This window comes from Saimiri boliviensis, chromosome 18, assembly GCF_048565385.1.
Source record: "Saimiri boliviensis isolate mSaiBol1 chromosome 18, mSaiBol1.pri, whole genome shotgun sequence".
NCBI classification, from domain to species: domain Eukaryota; kingdom Metazoa; phylum Chordata; class Mammalia; order Primates; family Cebidae; genus Saimiri; species Saimiri boliviensis.
In genome coordinates this window covers 48,137,712-48,155,392 of record NC_133466.1, presented here as the reverse complement: position 1 = coordinate 48,155,392, position 17,681 = coordinate 48,137,712, and the positions used below count along the sequence as shown (strand labels likewise).

The 17,681-nt window shown below is 44.7% G+C and overlaps 1 non-coding gene and 2 pseudogenes across 1 annotated transcript; 2 read left to right on the top strand and 1 right to left on the bottom strand.

Annotated features, from left to right (window-relative positions):
- Positions 1-4,399: 4,399 nt before the first annotated feature.
- On the top strand, positions 4,400-4,507 carry LOC141582090 (U6 spliceosomal RNA). The gene has a single exon (XR_012514921.1). It is a non-coding gene; the product is annotated as a U6 spliceosomal RNA (small nuclear RNA).
- Positions 4,508-8,909: 4,402 nt separating this feature from the next.
- LOC141582011 (telomeric repeat-binding factor 1 pseudogene) lies at positions 8,910-10,539 on the top strand (annotated as a pseudogene).
- A 4,165-nt stretch (positions 10,540-14,704) lies between these two features.
- On the bottom strand, positions 14,705-16,700 carry LOC141582047 (Krueppel-like factor 4; annotated as a pseudogene).
- Between the last annotated feature and the right edge of the window lie 981 nt (positions 16,701-17,681).

Genomic DNA, 17,681 nt, shown 5'->3' with positions numbered 1-17,681 from the left:
CGTGTCTCTTCTCCCCACGGTGCTCGCCAGTCCTGCTAATGTGACTCAGGTCGTGTCATTTCTTCGCTTACCACGGTTGGATTTCGGTCTGCCATTTTGCTGTTTGTTTCCAATTTGTCTCAAATATTTTTGTTTCGTTTCCTCCTTTGCTACTTTCATATTTGTCAAGTAAACATTTTTTAGTTGATGGTTTTAATTATCCTGATGGCTTTTAGCTACATTTCTTTCCACTAATTTTTTATTGTTGTAAGAGTGAAAACCCTATTCCTTGACTTTTCACAGTGAAGTTCAGGTCATATTAAACTACGTCCAAGGAAATAAAGGACATTGGTAACAGCGTAGTTTTATTGAACCTACCATTACGCTATTGTTCTTGTATGTATTATATCAATATGCATTATAAACTCAATGATACAGTGTAATACTTTCTGTTTTAGACAAGCAGCCATATGTCCTCAGGAAATTGAGTGAGTGTGTATGTGATATGTATATGTGCCTCATTTCTGTTTTTAATTCTTCCTTTCTCTGTATCTGGGTCAACATCTAGTATCATTTCCCTTCAGCCTGTCAAATTTCCTTTAAAATAATATGTAGTGCAAGCCCCCAAGTAAATGAATTTTATGGTTTTGATGATCTTTATTTTTGCCTTCTTCCTCCCTCTTTTTTTTTTTTCTTATTAGGGCATTTACTTGTAACAAAATTCACCAGTTTTAGTTGTGCTGTTGGGTGAATATCAGTAATTATTTATAGTGGTGAACCTACCGCACTACCCAGTAGAGAAACACTGAATGCAAAGAACCCCCTGCTAGGCTCCTCCTCTGCTTTAGTGTCCTTCCCCTGCTCCTTTTCCTCAGGCCCTGCTTCCCCAGCCCTTCTCTCTGCCCTGTCACCCCTCAGACCCTCCTCTCCCCTCAATTCCCACCACCCAGTCACCCCTGAACTGTGGCACTGTAGAGAACAGTTCCTTTCCCTAAAAACTTCTTTCATCCCCTTTCTATTTAGTCCTTGCCTCCCACCCTCACCCCTTCCCCTCACTCAGCCACCACTCTGCGTTCTGTCACTGCAATAGTGTAATTTATTATTTATTCAACATGTATTTTGATTTTATTTTCCTGGCAGCACAATAAGCCAGGACATGCTGAAACTAGAAATCACATCCACTTTCCAGTGATAGAAAGCCCAGTCCAGGGAGGTGAGAAGGAGACAGTCCTCATTAGCGCTGAGGATTCAGGGAGAACAAGATGGGTTGGGCAGGGAGGTTTCTACTTGGAACCTGGAGGTTGAGCAATGACGTCCCCCTCCCCACCTGAAAGCCCATCCTGGGCGTCCACCTCCTGGGAGCAGGAGCAGCGCAGCAGCACCACCTGGTGGTCCACGCACTTCCTTTTGCAGATCATGCACAGCCCTCTCCTTCCTAGGCACCTGGGACTTCTTCAGTGGACACCAGCCTGTGTCAACTTTCCTGTAAAGCAAAAGAAGCGTGAGGTTGCTGGGGGAGGAATGGTGTCATCTCCACCTTTGGGGTGATCCATGTCACCGTGTTCAGGAGAAGAGCCGGGCTTCCACCCCATGCAGAGAGGAGGCTCTGGCCATAAAGGCACCTGTGGAGAGGTGAGGACCCATTTTATCTACACTGATAGCCAAGAGCCTGCAGACCGCGGGGAAGGCTTCCCCTCAGCCCTGTCCTCGCAGGGTTTTCCAGGAGTCAAGGAGTAGCCTTGTGCATGGCCTCTGGTGATGTGCACTGCATGCACACTTAGAAGTGAGGTCACCCTGGCTGGGGGTCCCTGGGCTGCTGGTTGTTCTGGGTGCTCAGTGTCCAGAGAGCAGGATGAGGAAGAGGCTTTGTTCCAAACAGTAACTATACTCTCTGAATTATTTTTTTCAGTAGGCTTTGTGTCATAAAATGTAGGACTCCAGAGGGGGAAAAAAACTGTCTAAAATTTGTGTACTTTAATAACAAGTAAATGCCCATTAGCCACCAAGGATAGATGTTTGCAGGGCAAACCAAAAGCTCCATCATTTGCCCCAGCTCAGCAATAAACTCTTTCCTCCCCCAAATAAAAACACATCCTGACTTTTAGGGTCATCCTTTCTTGTTGTATTTTATATTTTTATAATCCCAAATTATAATTTAGTTTTGCCTTTAGAACTATGCTTTGGTTCTCCTTTATTCTGTAGATTCTTTCTCAAAATACGTATTCTGTGGTAGAGTTTCCCACAGTGTGCGTTTTGCTGACTGCTCCCCAAGGTGTAGTTGGATATGTATTTCTATGGTTTGTATTGCCTCGAAGTCGGTGACTGGCTATGGAGGTTAGCTTAGTTCAGGCTTGATTTCCTTTTCACTTGCTCTTGTCTGCTGGTACTCTACTGCGTTCTTCCATCAAGAGGAAGAACCTAACATTAGCTTTTTTTTTCTTTATTGTGTTGTTAATTGCCATTGCTGTTCAATGGCTAAATCTGTTAATTCCTTATGGGTTGCAAAACAGCTTTTATAGTCTCAGTATCTCATTCCTTCCTCATTTATTACCTGAATAATTTCTAAAGTAAGAGATTTACCCTCTTCTACTGTTTGTTTATGACTAGAAACTTGTTCATTGAGAGACTAAGCCAAGCATCTACTCCCTTATGACCCAGCAATTGCACTCTTGGTTATAAACCAATAGAGGCACATGTATGTGTGTGTTAAAATACATGAAAGTATTCACAGCAGCACGATTTGTAAAATCTGGATATAACACAATCGTCTATCAACAGTGAAGCGACAGGAAGTGTAAGCTATTTATAAAGTGCAGCCTTTGACAGCCTTGAGAATGACTAGCCTATGACCACAGACAGAGATGATGAGCCACAGGGGCGTGATGGTGACTGTGTAATGCCATTCAGCCAGAACCTGAAGAACAAATTTGTGTTAGAAATCAAGAGTGGCTCCTCTGGGGTGGGGGAGGGTGGTTTATGGCTGAGTAGGACCCAAAAGTGTTTCCCTGGGGCTGTGATTGCTGTGGTTGGATGTGGGTGTTGTTTGCCGCAGGGTTCACTTTGTGAAAATCCGCTGCCCACTTGAGGATTGTTCTCTTTTCTCCATGCATGTTGTCCTTCACTCAAATATACATTTCTGATGTTTTGAAGCAATTCTATCTACAATAAGAAGAATTGCTCCTACTGCACATCCTTGCAAATGCTGCATTGAAAAATCGGTGCAATTTTTCCAGGAAATAAGTACATATAAAGAGGATAATTGACCACAAGAGCAGTCGGCTTGGGAGCTGACACCACAAAAGCTTTGGGAATGGATGTCGAGCTAGGAACCAGGAATCAAAATACAGAGAAGCCTATGGGAGGTGAAGGATGTGAAGTGATGCCCCAGGAGTGCATGAATGAATGAGTCATGGGCAGTGGCTCTAGGCTTGGCTGGCAAGTCACGAACTTGGGGAAAACAGAGTTAAAAAATTGGTATTTAGAGGAGAGAGGTACTCATAGACCTCTTACTACACACAGAATGTGTGAAGATAGTGGTTGTGTGTGGATGCTTACTAGAGGGTCTTTTGGGGATGGGGCTCTCTGTGATCAGGTTGGTGAGATGGCTTGACGGGTGATGCCGCTCAGCCACACAGGGCTTGCTCATGGAGTCCCTGCACAAAGTGGCCGTGGTGGCTGGGATGGACACTGCATGGGCACAGCAATCGCATCACCACCTTGGTGACAAGGCTGACCTGGCAGCTGCCACCGTTGAGGGCCCAGCCTGCCAAAAGCAGCTGTTACTTTGGATGGAGACAAAACAGGAAATGGTAATTCTGAATAAAATGGCATTATGACAGATAAATATGCCAGTAATGATATAGTAGAGGTTTAAATAATTTTGAAACGATGAACAAGATTATGCCAACGGGAAGAACTTACTATCAGTAAAGAAGTTAAAATGGTTTTAAAACTTTTTTTCCCTTCAGGCATATCCAGGCTGTTTTGAAAATAAGTTTTACCAAATCTTCAATGAAGTTTACTGAACTTATACATAATATCCAAGAGAATAAGGAAACAGAGAGAGAGCTAGAAAACTCATTATTGTTTAGGCACCAATAACACTGATTCTAAAGCCAGCTAGAGAATAGATAAGAGAAAAGTATGATAGGATAGGCACTTCTAAGCAATTAGACATAAAGATACTGAGAAAAACAGCAGTAGACGGTGTCCACCAATGAGCTATAAACAATTTAAAAATCCTGCCCAGGTTATGTATTCCAGGAATACAAGAATACTTTAACTTATCTGCAATGCATTTTACCACTTCATTAAAGAATAAAAGACAGAGACGGTCCCATTTCACCAGATGTAGATGAAATCCAACACTCCCTCTCACCTACATTTCTTCAGTTATCTCCACTTTTAAGAGCTTGTGATCATTTTTCACGTTGGCAGCATGCAGAATAAAACTGGAATGATACACAGAAGATCAGCATGGTCCCTACACAAGGGTGACATGAAAGTTGGTGAAGCAGTCCATATTTTTAAACTCTCAACAAACTAGGTATTGAAGGAACATACCTCAAAATAATAGTAGCCACCTATGACAAACCCACAACTGATATCATACTGAATGGGCAAAAGCTGGAAGCATTTCCCTTTAACATCAGCATAAGACAAGGATGGCCTCTCTCACTGCTCCTCTTCAACATGGTGTTGGAAGTTCTGGCAGGAGCAATCAGGTCAGAGAAAGGAAGGATATTCAGATAAAAAGAGAGGAAGTCAAATTGTCTTTGCAAATGACATGATTTTGTATCTAGAAATCCTGATTGTCTCAGCAGAAAGGCTTCTTAAGCTGATAAGCAACTTCAGTAAAGTCTCAGGATACAAAAATCAATGTGCAAAAGTCACAAGCATTTATATACAACAACAATACAAAAGTGGTGAGTCAAATAATAAATAAACTCCTATTCACAATTGCTACAAACAGAATAAGAGGGCCGGGTGTGGTGGCTCATGCCGGTAATTCCAGCACTTTGGGATGCTGAAGCCGGCAGATCACCTGAGATCTCATTTGAGACCAGCTTGGCTAACTTGGTGAAATCCAGTTTCTCCTAAAAATGCAAAAATTAGCTGGGCATGGTGGCATGCACCTGTAATCCTGGGTACTCAGGAGGCTGAGGCAGGTTAATCGATTGAACCTGGGAGGTTGCAGTGAGCTGAGATGGTGCCATTGCACTCCAGCTTGCGGAACAAGAGCAAAACGCCATGTCAAAACAAACAAACAGACAGACAGAATAAGATGCCTGGGAATACAGCTAACAAGGGAATTGAAGGACCTCTTCAAGGAGAATGACAAATCGCTGCTCGAGGAAATGGGAGAGGACACGAACAGATGGAAAAACACTCCATGCTCGTGGATAGGAAGAATCAATATCGTGAAAATAGCCACACTGCCCAAAGTAATTTATAGATTCAATGCTGTTTTCATGAAACTGACATCTCTCACAGGATTAGAAGAAACTACTTTAAAATTCATATGGAACTAAAAAGAGAGCTTGTATAGCCAAGATGATCCCAAGCAAAGAGAACAAAGCTGGAGGCATCATGCTACTTGACTTCACATTGTACTACAAGGCCAGTAACCAAAACAGCAGGGTGCTGGCACAAAAACAGACACATGGACAAATGGAGCAGAACAGAGAACTCAGAAATAAGACCACACATCTACAACTATGTGATCTTTGACCAACTTACCAAAACAAGCAACCGGGAAAAGGTTTCTTATTTAATAAATGGTGCTGGGAGAACTGGCTAGCCATATGCAAAAAATTGAAACTGGACCCCTTCCTTACACCTTAGACAAAAATTAACTACGATGGATTAAAGACATAATTGTAAAACACAAAACTATAAAAACTCTAGAAGAAAATCTAGGCAATAGCATTCAGGACATAGGAAAAGTCAACAATTTCATGAAGGAAATGTCAAAAGCAATTGCAACAAAAGCCAAAATTAGCAAATGAGATCTAATTAAATAAAAGTGCTCCTGCACAGCAAAAGAAACTATTATCGGAGTGAACAGACAAGCTACAAAGTGAGAGAAAGGTTTTGCAATCTATCCATCTGACAATGTCTAACGTCCAGAATTTTCAAGGAACACACAAGGACATGGTCCCTACACAAGGGTGACATGCAAGTTCGTGAAGCAGTCCATAGTTTTAAACTTCAAATTTTCAAGGAGGACACAAGGTTCTGTGCCCTCCAGGAAACCCAGGTTTCTGCTGGAGCTGCGAGGTGCAGGGACATCCTGAGAGAGAATGTGGAGGTTTTGCTGATCATGGACTGAGAATTCCAGGGGGTGCAGTGGGAAGATTTGTGGAGTTGGGGAGGGAGGATGATGTGGACAGAAGAGGAGTGTGCAGAGCCTCGTGGATTCAAGTGCAGAGTATGTGGGGGACCCAGCGTGACTGACACAAACAGGGAGAGGGCATGATAAGCTCAGTCGTGGTGGGCTTGAGGAAGACGATGGTGCTGAGGCTGTGGGAGACAGGGGAGGAGGAGAAGGGGTGGCTCTCACCTGGGCTCTGTCCATGGAAGTGAGGATGGTGGAGTGGTTGGGTCTCCGTGCTGTGTGGACCTTTCTTGACCACCTGATGACAGTTTGCAGTTCCTGACACAGCGGGCTTCTTAGAGGATTGATTCTTGACCCCAAGGAAAGGAAGTGAGCTCATTCTAGGTCTCAGGTCTACCCTGATGCCTTCTTCAGGGGGTGCCACTTCTGGGTCCCCCGTGGATCCCAGCACAGGAGCCCTCTTCTGCCCTGCTGAGGGGACCAAGGCCCAGGGGAGCTGTGCTCAGATTTCATAATGCCAATATATATCTCCACACCTTGGAATATTTTGTGGACGTGGAGGTGTTTTTCCCAAATAAAAGAAAACTAAGTAAATGGGACCCTAAAAAAAAAAAATACAACTGAGCAATGGAGAATAGAAGAAAATTTTCCTACTTTTCAGTTTCCCTGAATGTTGGTCTCAAGGGGCTGGAGAGACAAGTTGCAGGGAGAACAGAAACTCGGAGAGGGCTGGAGCTCCCAAGCGCTGCTCACCTCCACTAGAAAGACGCGCGGGAAATGGTTAAGGCAATTTCACATCACTTTGAAATTCTGTAATATTAGGGAATTGTAGTAACTCTCTTCAGTGTAATAATAATACTGTTGTCGGAAACATGTTATTTTTTAAGAGATGACCACCAAAGTATTTAGAAATGAAGGTCATGCCGTTGGCAAGTGATTGCCTAATGTTTCAGCAAAAATCGTGGACATATAATTTATTACATACACAAAGGAAATAATTAGATCTATGGTGACAATTGTATTCTTTCCAACTTTTGGACTCTGAAATTTTTTAAATAACTTGGAGAAAAAAATTAAAGCTAATACTACATAATCACATGAGAAATGTTCACAACGTCATGTTGAATGAAAATTAAACTTCAAGACTGGCTGAGGTGACTCATATTCAATCCCAGAGCTTTTAGAGGCTGAGCTGGGAGGACCACTTTAGGCCAGGTATTTGAAAGCAGCCTGGGCAACATGGCGAGACCCCATCTCTACAACACACTAAAAAATTAATGAGCCTGGTGGCAGGTGCCTGTGGTTCTGGCTACTTGGGAAGCTGAGTGGGGGGATGGCTTCAGCCTGGGAGTTCAAGGTTACAGAGAACTGTGATCATACCACTGCAATTTAGCCTCAGTGACACAGCAAGACCATGTTTCAAAAAAAAAAAAAAAAGTGAGAGAGAGAAGAAAAAAAAATAGATCAGGCCTTTCAAAGCATTCAAGAGCATGTGCATGAGAATGTCAGTTGTGTGTGGATGTGTCATTGTGTCAAGAGTGTCTGAGTAAGCATGTGTGTCAATATGTGTGACAACATCTTTTTGTCTGTGTGCAATGGTGTATGAGTCTATGTGTGCATTCATTCATTCATTTATTCACTCAACAAGTATATTTAAAGTAACAGTCACTATTTGAGGCAGCTGTGAACAATCAAAATCACTGTCCTTGTCCTCATAAAGCATGTATGCTAGAGGACAGAAAGAGTATAAGCAATTAAAATAAATACATTCATAGCTGGTCACAAATGTATGTAATCCCAGCACTTTGGGAGGCTGAAGCGGGAGGACCACTTGAGGCCAGAAGTTTGAGAACAGTTTGGGAAACATATCAAGACTCCGTTTGTACCAAAAGTAAATACAAAACTAGCCGAGTGTGATGGCACACACCTGTAGTCCCAGCTGCTTGGGAGGCTGAGGTGGGAGGATCACTTGAGCCCAGGAGTTTGAGGCTATGGTGAGCCAAGATTGCACCACCGCATTCCGGCCTGGGTAACAGCACAACCCTGTCTCTCAAAACAAATAAGTAAAGAATTCTTAAATGTTAGTAAAAGGGTTGCGAACAAAAACAAAGCAGGGTGGGGTGAGGGGGATGGGAGGTGCCAAGTGGGCAGTGCAGAGACAGGCTCCGGTGGGCATGAGGAGAACGTGGGGCGGGGGGCGGGGAAGGGAGCCCTGGAGATGAGTTTCAGGCAGGGGAGTGGCTGTGCAGAGGCTCTGAGGTATGGACACCTGGGGTGCTGGATAAACCGTGATGCCTGGGCGGGCCTCGGTCTGGCCCCACCGCACAGCCACACCTGGGTAAACTGGGCGGTCACTGGAGAGGGCCTTGCCCACGAGAGGGACTTTTCACCATGTTCTCCGCCCTCCCCACACCCCAGTTCCTCTGCCAGAAATGAGCGCGTGATCACACCTCGGGCGCCCTTCCCGGGAAGAAGTTGCGCACGTGTCACTGCTGTCACAGGAAGCAGGGGCGCTGAAAAGGAAGAAGGAGCAGAAGAAAACGTTTCTTCTTTCCGGGTTTCTGGAGGGTGGGCCCGGAGGGCTGGAGAGGGGATGAGGAGACAGAAACCTCAGGGGCGGCTCCAGAGCTTCCCGCTCCTCCCGCGGGTGGGGTCCCCGGCTGCCAGAGGCCGCTTCACCCCGCCGATGCCCAGCGCGGCTCCGCGTCTCTGCCTGACTCACCCCCGCTCCTCCCTCCGCTGCTCCGCAGAATCCGAGCGCGGCCCGCGGCCCTGCGGATGGGGGAGCTGCCGCGCAGAAACGGGGCGACACGGAGAGGGGCCGCTCGGTGCCAGGCGCGGCTGGGGGCGCCCAGGGGAAGGACCCGGCTTTGTGGCCGAGGCCAAGGCCGTGGCTGCCGGCTGCATGCTCTGTTTTCTCAGCCGCTCCGAGGACTCTCGCCCACGGCAGCACCGAGGCTGTTCTTCACGGACCACCCAGTCCAACCGCTTATCCATTGAGAACTGCACACATAGGTCAGTTTTTGATACGAATTGCAGCAGGAAAAAACCTGGATGCACAGTTTGAAAATGATGAACGAATGACACCCTTGGAACAGCCCTGATGATCTGGGGTTCAGTGGAAAAGGAACAGGACAAACTTCACGACGAAATAGAGAATTTAATCGAAATTCAGGCTATCGCTGTTTATATGGAAAATGGCAACTTTAAAGAAGCAGAAGTCTTTGAAAGAATATTTGGTGGGCTGGGCGCGGTGGCTCACGCCTGTAATCCTAGCACTTTGTGAGGCCGAGGCGGGTGGATCACGAGGTCAAGAGATCGAGACCATCCTGGTCAACATGGTGAAACCCCGTCTCTACTAAAAATACAAAAAAAAAAAAAAAAAAAAAAAAAAAAAAAAAAAATTAGCTGGGCATGGTGGCACGTGCCTGTAATCCCAGCTACTCAGGAGGCTGAGGCAGGAGAATTGCCTGAACCCAGGAGGCGGAGGTTGTGCTGAGCCGAGATCGCGCCATTGCACTCCAGCCTGGGTAACAAGAGCGAAACTCCGTCTCAAAAAAAAAAAAAAAAAAAAAAAAAAATTCGGTGATCCAAATTCTTATATGTCTTTAAAAAGGAAATTGCTTATGATAATCTCTCAGAAAGATACATTTCATTCCATGGAGTAAATGAAGAGTTATGTGAATTATGTGCTAAGTGAAAAATCATCCACCTTTCTAATGAAGGCAGCCGCAAAAGCATAGAAAGTAAAAGAGCAAGAACAATAACTTCTCAAGAGAAACCCAATGGTAATGATGCTGAAATGGAAACCGAAGCTAATTTGGATACAAGGAAAAGGTCTCACAAGAATCTTTGCTTATCTAAGTTGAAACATGGAACCCAACAACAAGACCTTAATAAGAAAGAAAGAAGAGTAGGAACTCTTCAAAGTGCAAGAAAGAAAAAAGAAAGCAGAAGAGCCAGTGAAAGTACGATACCTGTTTCAAAGGGTCAGCTGGTGACTCCTGAAAAGCACTGAGCTAGAAAAAGACAGATGTGGCTTTGGGAAGAAGACAAGAATTTGAGCTCTGGAGTGAGGAAATTTCGAGAGGGTAACATCTAAAGTACTGTTGCAGTATAAATTCAACAACCTGACAAATGCCATGTTAAAAGGCACAATGAAGAAACTAAAATGGATTTGCTCAGACAGTGAAGACTGATTGTGTTTGTAAAAGCTTGGTGAAAGGACAATTAACTATTTTGGTTGCTACGTTTTGTTTGAAACTTGCATCATTGATGTATTTTAAAACTTTACATTGTTACAGTATTTTTCTGTGACCATCAATTAATATGAGGGTTTGTACTATAAGAGTTAAAGTATATGCTATCGTATTGTTTAAGAACTTTATTTTGATAAACTGTAAATTTGTTGAAGCCTGCTACATTAGCATTCCCACGCACAAATCCTGTTCCAATGAAAAAATTAAAAGCTGATATAAAAAAATTTAATTAACCTATTTTGTATCTGTAGGCTGACCTCAACCCTGTAACGTAACCCATTAAAATGAATTTGCTAGATGATTGAATAACAATAGTCCTTTGGTATGAGATAATGACTTGGTTTATGGCCTTAATATGCTACTTAATTACTTAAGACATGTATTAATAGAATGATAAATGTACAAAGTAACCTATAAGCATGACAGTCTTTTGCTTTCAATGGTTTCATGTAAAGAAAAAAAAAAACTGAACACAGTAATACCCAAGGACACAAGTGAACAATAGACACTGGGAAGGGAGGGTGGGAGTGAGAGCTGAAAACTGCCTACCGGGTGCTCTGCTCACTACCTGGGCAATGGATCATCTGTGCCCCACATCTCAGCAGTGCAGTGTACCCAGCTAACAAGCCTGCCATGTGCTCCCTGAATCTAAAATAAAAATAAATTTTATTATTACCCATGGAACAAAATCTGTACTATTAGCAAGAGTCATTTTGCGTCTCACTTGGAAACAATTTGACTTTTGTTCCACTGTTTAAACTTTGACAAAAATGGTTTTGAATAGATCTGTATAGCCTGATGCCATAAACATAATATAACCTGTTGCCATAAATATAAGATTCTCTGATACATTCATTTAACATATCAATATCGGGCCAAAAATAATATTCTGTAAAGTTTAAATAGCTATTGACTATGAGCACCTTGACGTCTATGATAGGTAATAAACAAGGCCATACATACCTTGCTAAGCAGTTTTGGTTTTTCACTAACATTGCATTTTTTAAAGATTTAAACTCACAGAATTATTGAGCATATTGACTTGTGTGCTTTATTTAGCAAGTGAGTAAAAATATTGGAATAATAAAGCATTTGCATAAAAATCAAATGGTAGTGTGTTGTAATCTGTATTTTACTTCCTATTAAGGTTTTATACGTTACTTTCCCATGGTTCCTGAATTTGTTATCTTATTATATACTATATATAATCAGAAACATGGATAATTTTTTAAAAGAAGAATCTGACAGCTGCGCGGCGACGCCCCCCTGTGGCCACAGGGCTGAGAACGGTGGCCCTTAGCTCCATCCTCACCTGCTCAGCCGAGACCTCCCCTGGGTCTCCCTGGGCTCCCGGCAGCAGGAAAGGCGTCTGAACACAAGAGGGCGCCCCTACCCCATGTCACGGTTGGGATCGGCCGCGTTTGTGTGGGTCTATTCATGGGCTTTTTATTCTATTCCATTGATTTAAGCCTATTTTATAACAATGTCGCACTGCTTTTTATTACTAGAGGTTTATAGTAAATCCTGAAATTACTCAATATGCATCCTCCAAATTCCTTCTTTTTAAAGTTATTTCAGCTATTCAAACTTATTTATATTTTCATAGAAATGGTAGCTTCAGCTTGCCAATTTCTTTTAACATTTCCTTTAAAGCTCACTGGTGTCTTAATTGAAAATGCACTTAATTTAATAGCTCAGTCTTGGAGAAGTAATAACACTGGATATTCCACTTTTTGAATACGCAATTTCTCTGTTAATTTTGATCTTCTTTACTTTCTGTCGGTAGTGCTTGTAGACTTTAGTGTAGAAATTATACACACTATTAAAAAATTGATGCCTGAACATGGTATTACTTTGCTAATTTTTATTTTGAGACAGAGCTTTGCTCTGGTTGCCCAGGTAGAATGCAATGATGTGATGTTGGCTCACTGCAACCTCTGCCTCCTGGGTTCAAAAGATCTCCTGCCTCAACCTCCTGAGTACATGGGATTGCAGGCTTCCACCACCATGCCCGACTAATTTTGTATTTTTAGTAGAGAGAGGATTTCGCCATGTTGGCCAGGCTGGCCTGGAACTCCTGACCTCAAGTGACCCACCCACCTTGGCCTCCCAAAATGCTGGGATTACAGGAGTGAGCCTCTGCACCCGGCCTGTTTTTTATTGTATTAATTGAGTTGTGTTATTTAATTTGCAGTTTATTTGAATCAAACACTTCCCCATAAACCAATCTGGAGTGACATATTTTTTTAAAATGTGTATTTGAATTTATTAACTTCTTGCACTGAATTTTTGGTCTTTGTTCGAGAGAAATCATTGTTCTTGGTTCTTTTTTCTTCTAATTTTGTTGTCTGCATTTTCTTTTTTTAATCTGAGTAATGTTGGCCTCATAAATCCAGTTGAAAAGAGTTGCCTCCTTTAATTTCTAAAAAGGTGTGTGTAAAATTGATGCTATTTTCAACTGTGTGTTTCATATAATTCATCAGCAAAGCCTTCTGGACCTTCTGTATTCTCTATGGGAAGGATTTCAATTACAAATTCAATTTCTACAATTTATATATGGCTGGTCACATTTTCTATTTCTTCTTAGATCAGTTTTCATGAATTTTCTCTCTCAAGGAAATTGTTCATTTGGATGTCAAGCTTATTGGCATAAAATTATTAATATTCCTTTTCTTGACCTGAAGGTCACAGTGGTCTGATGTTCTTTTATTCCTGTTATTGTTAATTTGTATCTTTTTGTCTTGATCAATCTAGTTAGGGTTTTATAAAATTTACTGATTATTTTTCCGTACAAGCAAGTTTAGGATTTGTTAATTTTATTTATCTTTCTAAGTAATTGACTTCAGTTTCATTATCATTTCCTTCCTCTGCATGTTCCTTTTCATTTCTTATGGCAGAAGGTAAGTTACTAATTTGACATCTTCTTCTTTTCTAATAGAGGTACTTAAAAATGTCATTTTTTCTCTATTATTTCAGCTGCACACCATAGATTCTGATTTATTTTACTTTAATATCCTTCAGTTTAGAGGACTTCCTAATTTCTCTTGTGATTTCTACTTTGACAAAATTGTCATTTAGAGCTTTGATGTTTAATTTCTAAATACTTGGTATTTTTACAATCATGTATCTTAGTCCATTTTGGCTGTTGTAACAGAATACTATAGTCTGTGTGGATTATAAACAAAAGAAATCTATTTCTCACAATTCCAGAGCCTGGGAAGTCCAAGGTCAAGACAATAGCAGAATGAGTGTGTGATTCAGGTGTTTCCAGATTCACAAATGGTGTCTTTTCTCAGTGTTCTTACATGGTGGAAGGGGCAAAGGACCTGAATGAAGTCCCTTTTATAAGAACAGTAACCTAATTAATAAGGGATCTGCCCTCATGACTTAATCACCTCTTAAAGGCTCCACCTCCAAACACCATCACATTAGGGATTAGGTTTCAATATATGAACTTAGGGAAGGACCAAAACATTCAGTCCACAGGATCACCTCATTGCTACCAAGTTCTAATGCGTTTTCATATGGTCTGAAAATACGTCTTGTATGATTTCGATATTTTCAAATGTATTGTTTGATGGCCTGAGATATAGTTTCTCTTGGTAAATGTATAATTCACACTTGAGACAATATATATTTTTTCACTGATGTTCATATGTATTTATATACATAAAGTCTGTGTGGTTAATGCTTTTGTTTTTCTAGTTCTTTGTTGGAATTTTCTATAGTTTTTAAATTTATTGCTAAAGTTTTAACATATCTAATCATGCTCATAGAATTCTCCATTTCTCTCTGTAATTTTATCCATTTTTTTGTGAACTCTGAAGTTAAGCTATTGGGCGAATTTCTGATTGCATGTCTTTTTGTTGGATTGATGCTTTCGTTATTGTGAAATGTCTCTCTCTCTCTTTTTTTAATCTCTGGTAATACATTTCATTTGAAAATCTCTTCTTTACTGGTAGTAATATAACCGGTAGCAATATAATGCTTTCAACCCCCTTATGCTTACTGTTCACGGGACATTGCTTCTTCCGTCAATTTTCATTTAACTTAGACCTATGTGTGCAGGCGTTAGTCTGTTTTCACACTGCTAATGTTGTAATCAAGCGAGTTGTAAGAAAAGTGCCACACTCTGAGATAGAATCAGGAGTTCTTTGTTGCCAGTGACCAAGAGACAGCTAACGCTCAAAATTCTCTTGGCCCGGAAGAAGGGGCTTGATTCCTTTTTACACTTTGCTTAGAGAAAGGGGGTAATCACCCCCTTGCATTTTGTAAGTCCAGGAATATTCAAGTTGGATTTAGAATTGGAATGATAGAAGATCCAGTCACAGACGCCATCGATTCTTTGATTTTTGTCTTTTGGATTCCTCGTTTTTCCTGATTATCCACTCACAAGTTGACTCAGCTGGGAACCTCACCGTGAATGTAGTGCTTTCTGGCTGGGCTCCGCCCCTCATCGGGAAGACCAGGTGAAAAGGTAAAGAAACAAACAAAAACCTGAATTCTCCCTTGGCAGTGTGGGTCATATCCACTGTCTGGGATTTAAAATGCCTCATCATGTGCAAGGCGAGGTGGTCTGACCTGGAAAATGCTCGGTGGCGTTTCTGGCACCGGAACGGGCGTTGCCCAGTGTGTTTACCGTAGTGCCTGGTCAGTTCATCTGAGCAGACGAATTTCCATCCACAGCCCTGGCAGTCACCGTGGTAAGGTTTCTCAGCTGTGTGGGTTCGCAGGTGTGCCTTGGGATGGGAACTCTTTGTGTGGGTGGCCGTGCTTTTCTGGGACACGATCGTCTTCCCCTGTTTGGCCTGGGCTCCTCGGCAGGCAGGAACCCGGCGGCTTGAGCTCTTGGTCATGGAGCGGCGGACTTGCGGCTGAGTCTGGTCAGGCAGGAAGGATGGGTAATCGGGCCCCGGGTGGGGATGGAAGCCGGGGAAGTGGCAGGGCAGGGTGACAGTCCCTGCTGCTCAGCAGTTCCTCAGGTCCCAGGGGTCGGGGGCTGCCGCCCCAGGGGGACGTCGTGTGCAGCCCGCCGTGGCCATGGCTGGGAGGGGTCCAGCGTCTGAGTGGGTGCACGAGGAGGCTCCTCCTGCTTGATCTGGGGGTACAGGCGCTGTGGGCCGCCGTTGTGGGGGCCGCCACCACCACCACCAGGTGGCTGCCGTCAGGGCCGTCTTCGCTGCCGCTGATGACAACTGGCTGTGTACTCGCTGCCCGGGGGCGCTCAGTGACGCCTTTAGCACGAACTTGCCAGTCACCCCAACAGCTGGCAGCTGCAGCTGCAGCGGTGGAGTGGACCCCGGCTCCAACTGCGGCTGCAGCAGGTCCGCCGCAGAGCCGCCAGAGGGGCTCATGTTGTGGATGTCCTCCAGGTTGAAGGAAGCCGTCGGAGGGGGAGCGGACTTTCTGCCACAGAGGAGGCCTCCGCCCGTGGGGTCCCCACGCCTGGGTCGCCCCGCCGGCATCGGACAGCTGAAGCTGCAGGTGGAGGGTGCGCTGGCAGGGCCGCTGCTCGACGGGAACGACGAGGAAGACGCGGACGCGGACAAGGGCACAGTGGCGGCCACCGACTGCTGATGGACAGCGAATTGGAGAGGACAAGGCCCAGGTCCAGGAGGCCGCCGAGCTCCTCGGTCTCTCTCCGGGGCAGGGGGGCACCGACTGCTGATGGACAGCGGATCGGAGAGGACAAGGCCCAGGTCCAGGAGGCCGCCGAGCTCCTCGGTCTCTCTCCGGGGCAGGGGGGCCAGGTTGCTACCGCCACAAGCTGCAGTGGCTCCGGCAGGTCTGTGGCCACGGTCGCCACCACTAGGTCCTGGCGTGGCCAGGAAGCATTGGGGGAAGTCCTTCATGTGGGAGAGCTCCTCCTGCCAGCGGCTAATCGGGTTATTTGGAGCACCTGCTTAACACAGTGTCCTCTCCCTTCCCGCCCGGCCAGACGCCAACGTGGAGAAAGGTGGGAGCAGCGCCTCGCTGACAGCCCTGTCAGACTCGCCAGGTGGCTGCCTCATGAATGTGAGGGCCCAGAAGGTCCTCGGGAGCCCGAAGCATCTGGGGCACCTGAGCCCCAAAGTCAACGAAGAGAAGACTTAGAAACGAAGCCAAAACCCAAACCCCCAAGTTGCCTGACGTCCCTCTTCTTTAGATTAAATATAAATTAGAGTCATCCTTTTTAAAAAGTTTCTTTGTTTACAAAGTTCTTAGAAAAGTAGACAATCTTATAAAAATAGACAATCAGCAAGGCAAGAAAGTAGGCCCGGTGGCCGGGCTGCCCTCTCTTCCACTCACCAGCGTCCTCCACCACTATCATGGTCACCTGGGTTGCTGCCGTGGGCGCAGGGGCTGTGGCCAGGGCAGTGGGCAGGAGGTGCCACTCGGTGAGGCTGCCACGGAGGAGAACTGGTGGGTGCTGCAGGGCACGGAGTCTGGGGAGCTGGAGTCTGGATGCACGGAGTCTGGGTGCGCAGAGGCCACAGGCGCGGGTCATGGGCCTGTGGGTGGGGAGGGGACCGGAGGGGCGGCGAGGTCACTCGGCGGCTCCTGGTGCCTCCGCTGCCTGTCACGGCCTCTGCTCCCCACGCGCCCGCTCCTTCTCTCTGGGAAACTTGGAAAAACTCTTAATATGTGCAGATTCCTTAGGCTTTCTTGATTCTTTCCGGGCCTTAACGTAGATTTAGAGAATTATAAATTCTTGGAACAGAAAATCTGCATGAAAAAAGTCTTCCCCGGTGATCTTTAGGCAGCTCATCTACAGACAGGTTCTTAGACACCCTGGCAAGTTTCAATGTTGAAAATTGTTTTCTCTTCCCTCAAAGCAATGACAGGGCAGGTGGCCAATGGACGGGGACCGGAAACCGAGGCTGCCCCCGAGGGCGCGTCTAATGCAGAAGACAAGGACCGCATCCGAAAGCACGTCCCGTCCCGTGGAGCTGCAGCATTTCAGATCAATACTGCAAATACCCCCGAACTGCCAAGGAACACGGCCCAGGCACCCTCTGAGGAGGGATTCTCACTTTTAATTCCTCTGTTCTTCATCTTCTGCTCTGTTGGAACCCAAAACCTTCGAGTGGATCTCTCCCGTTCTGGGAGCGCAGCTGTTCCTGGGA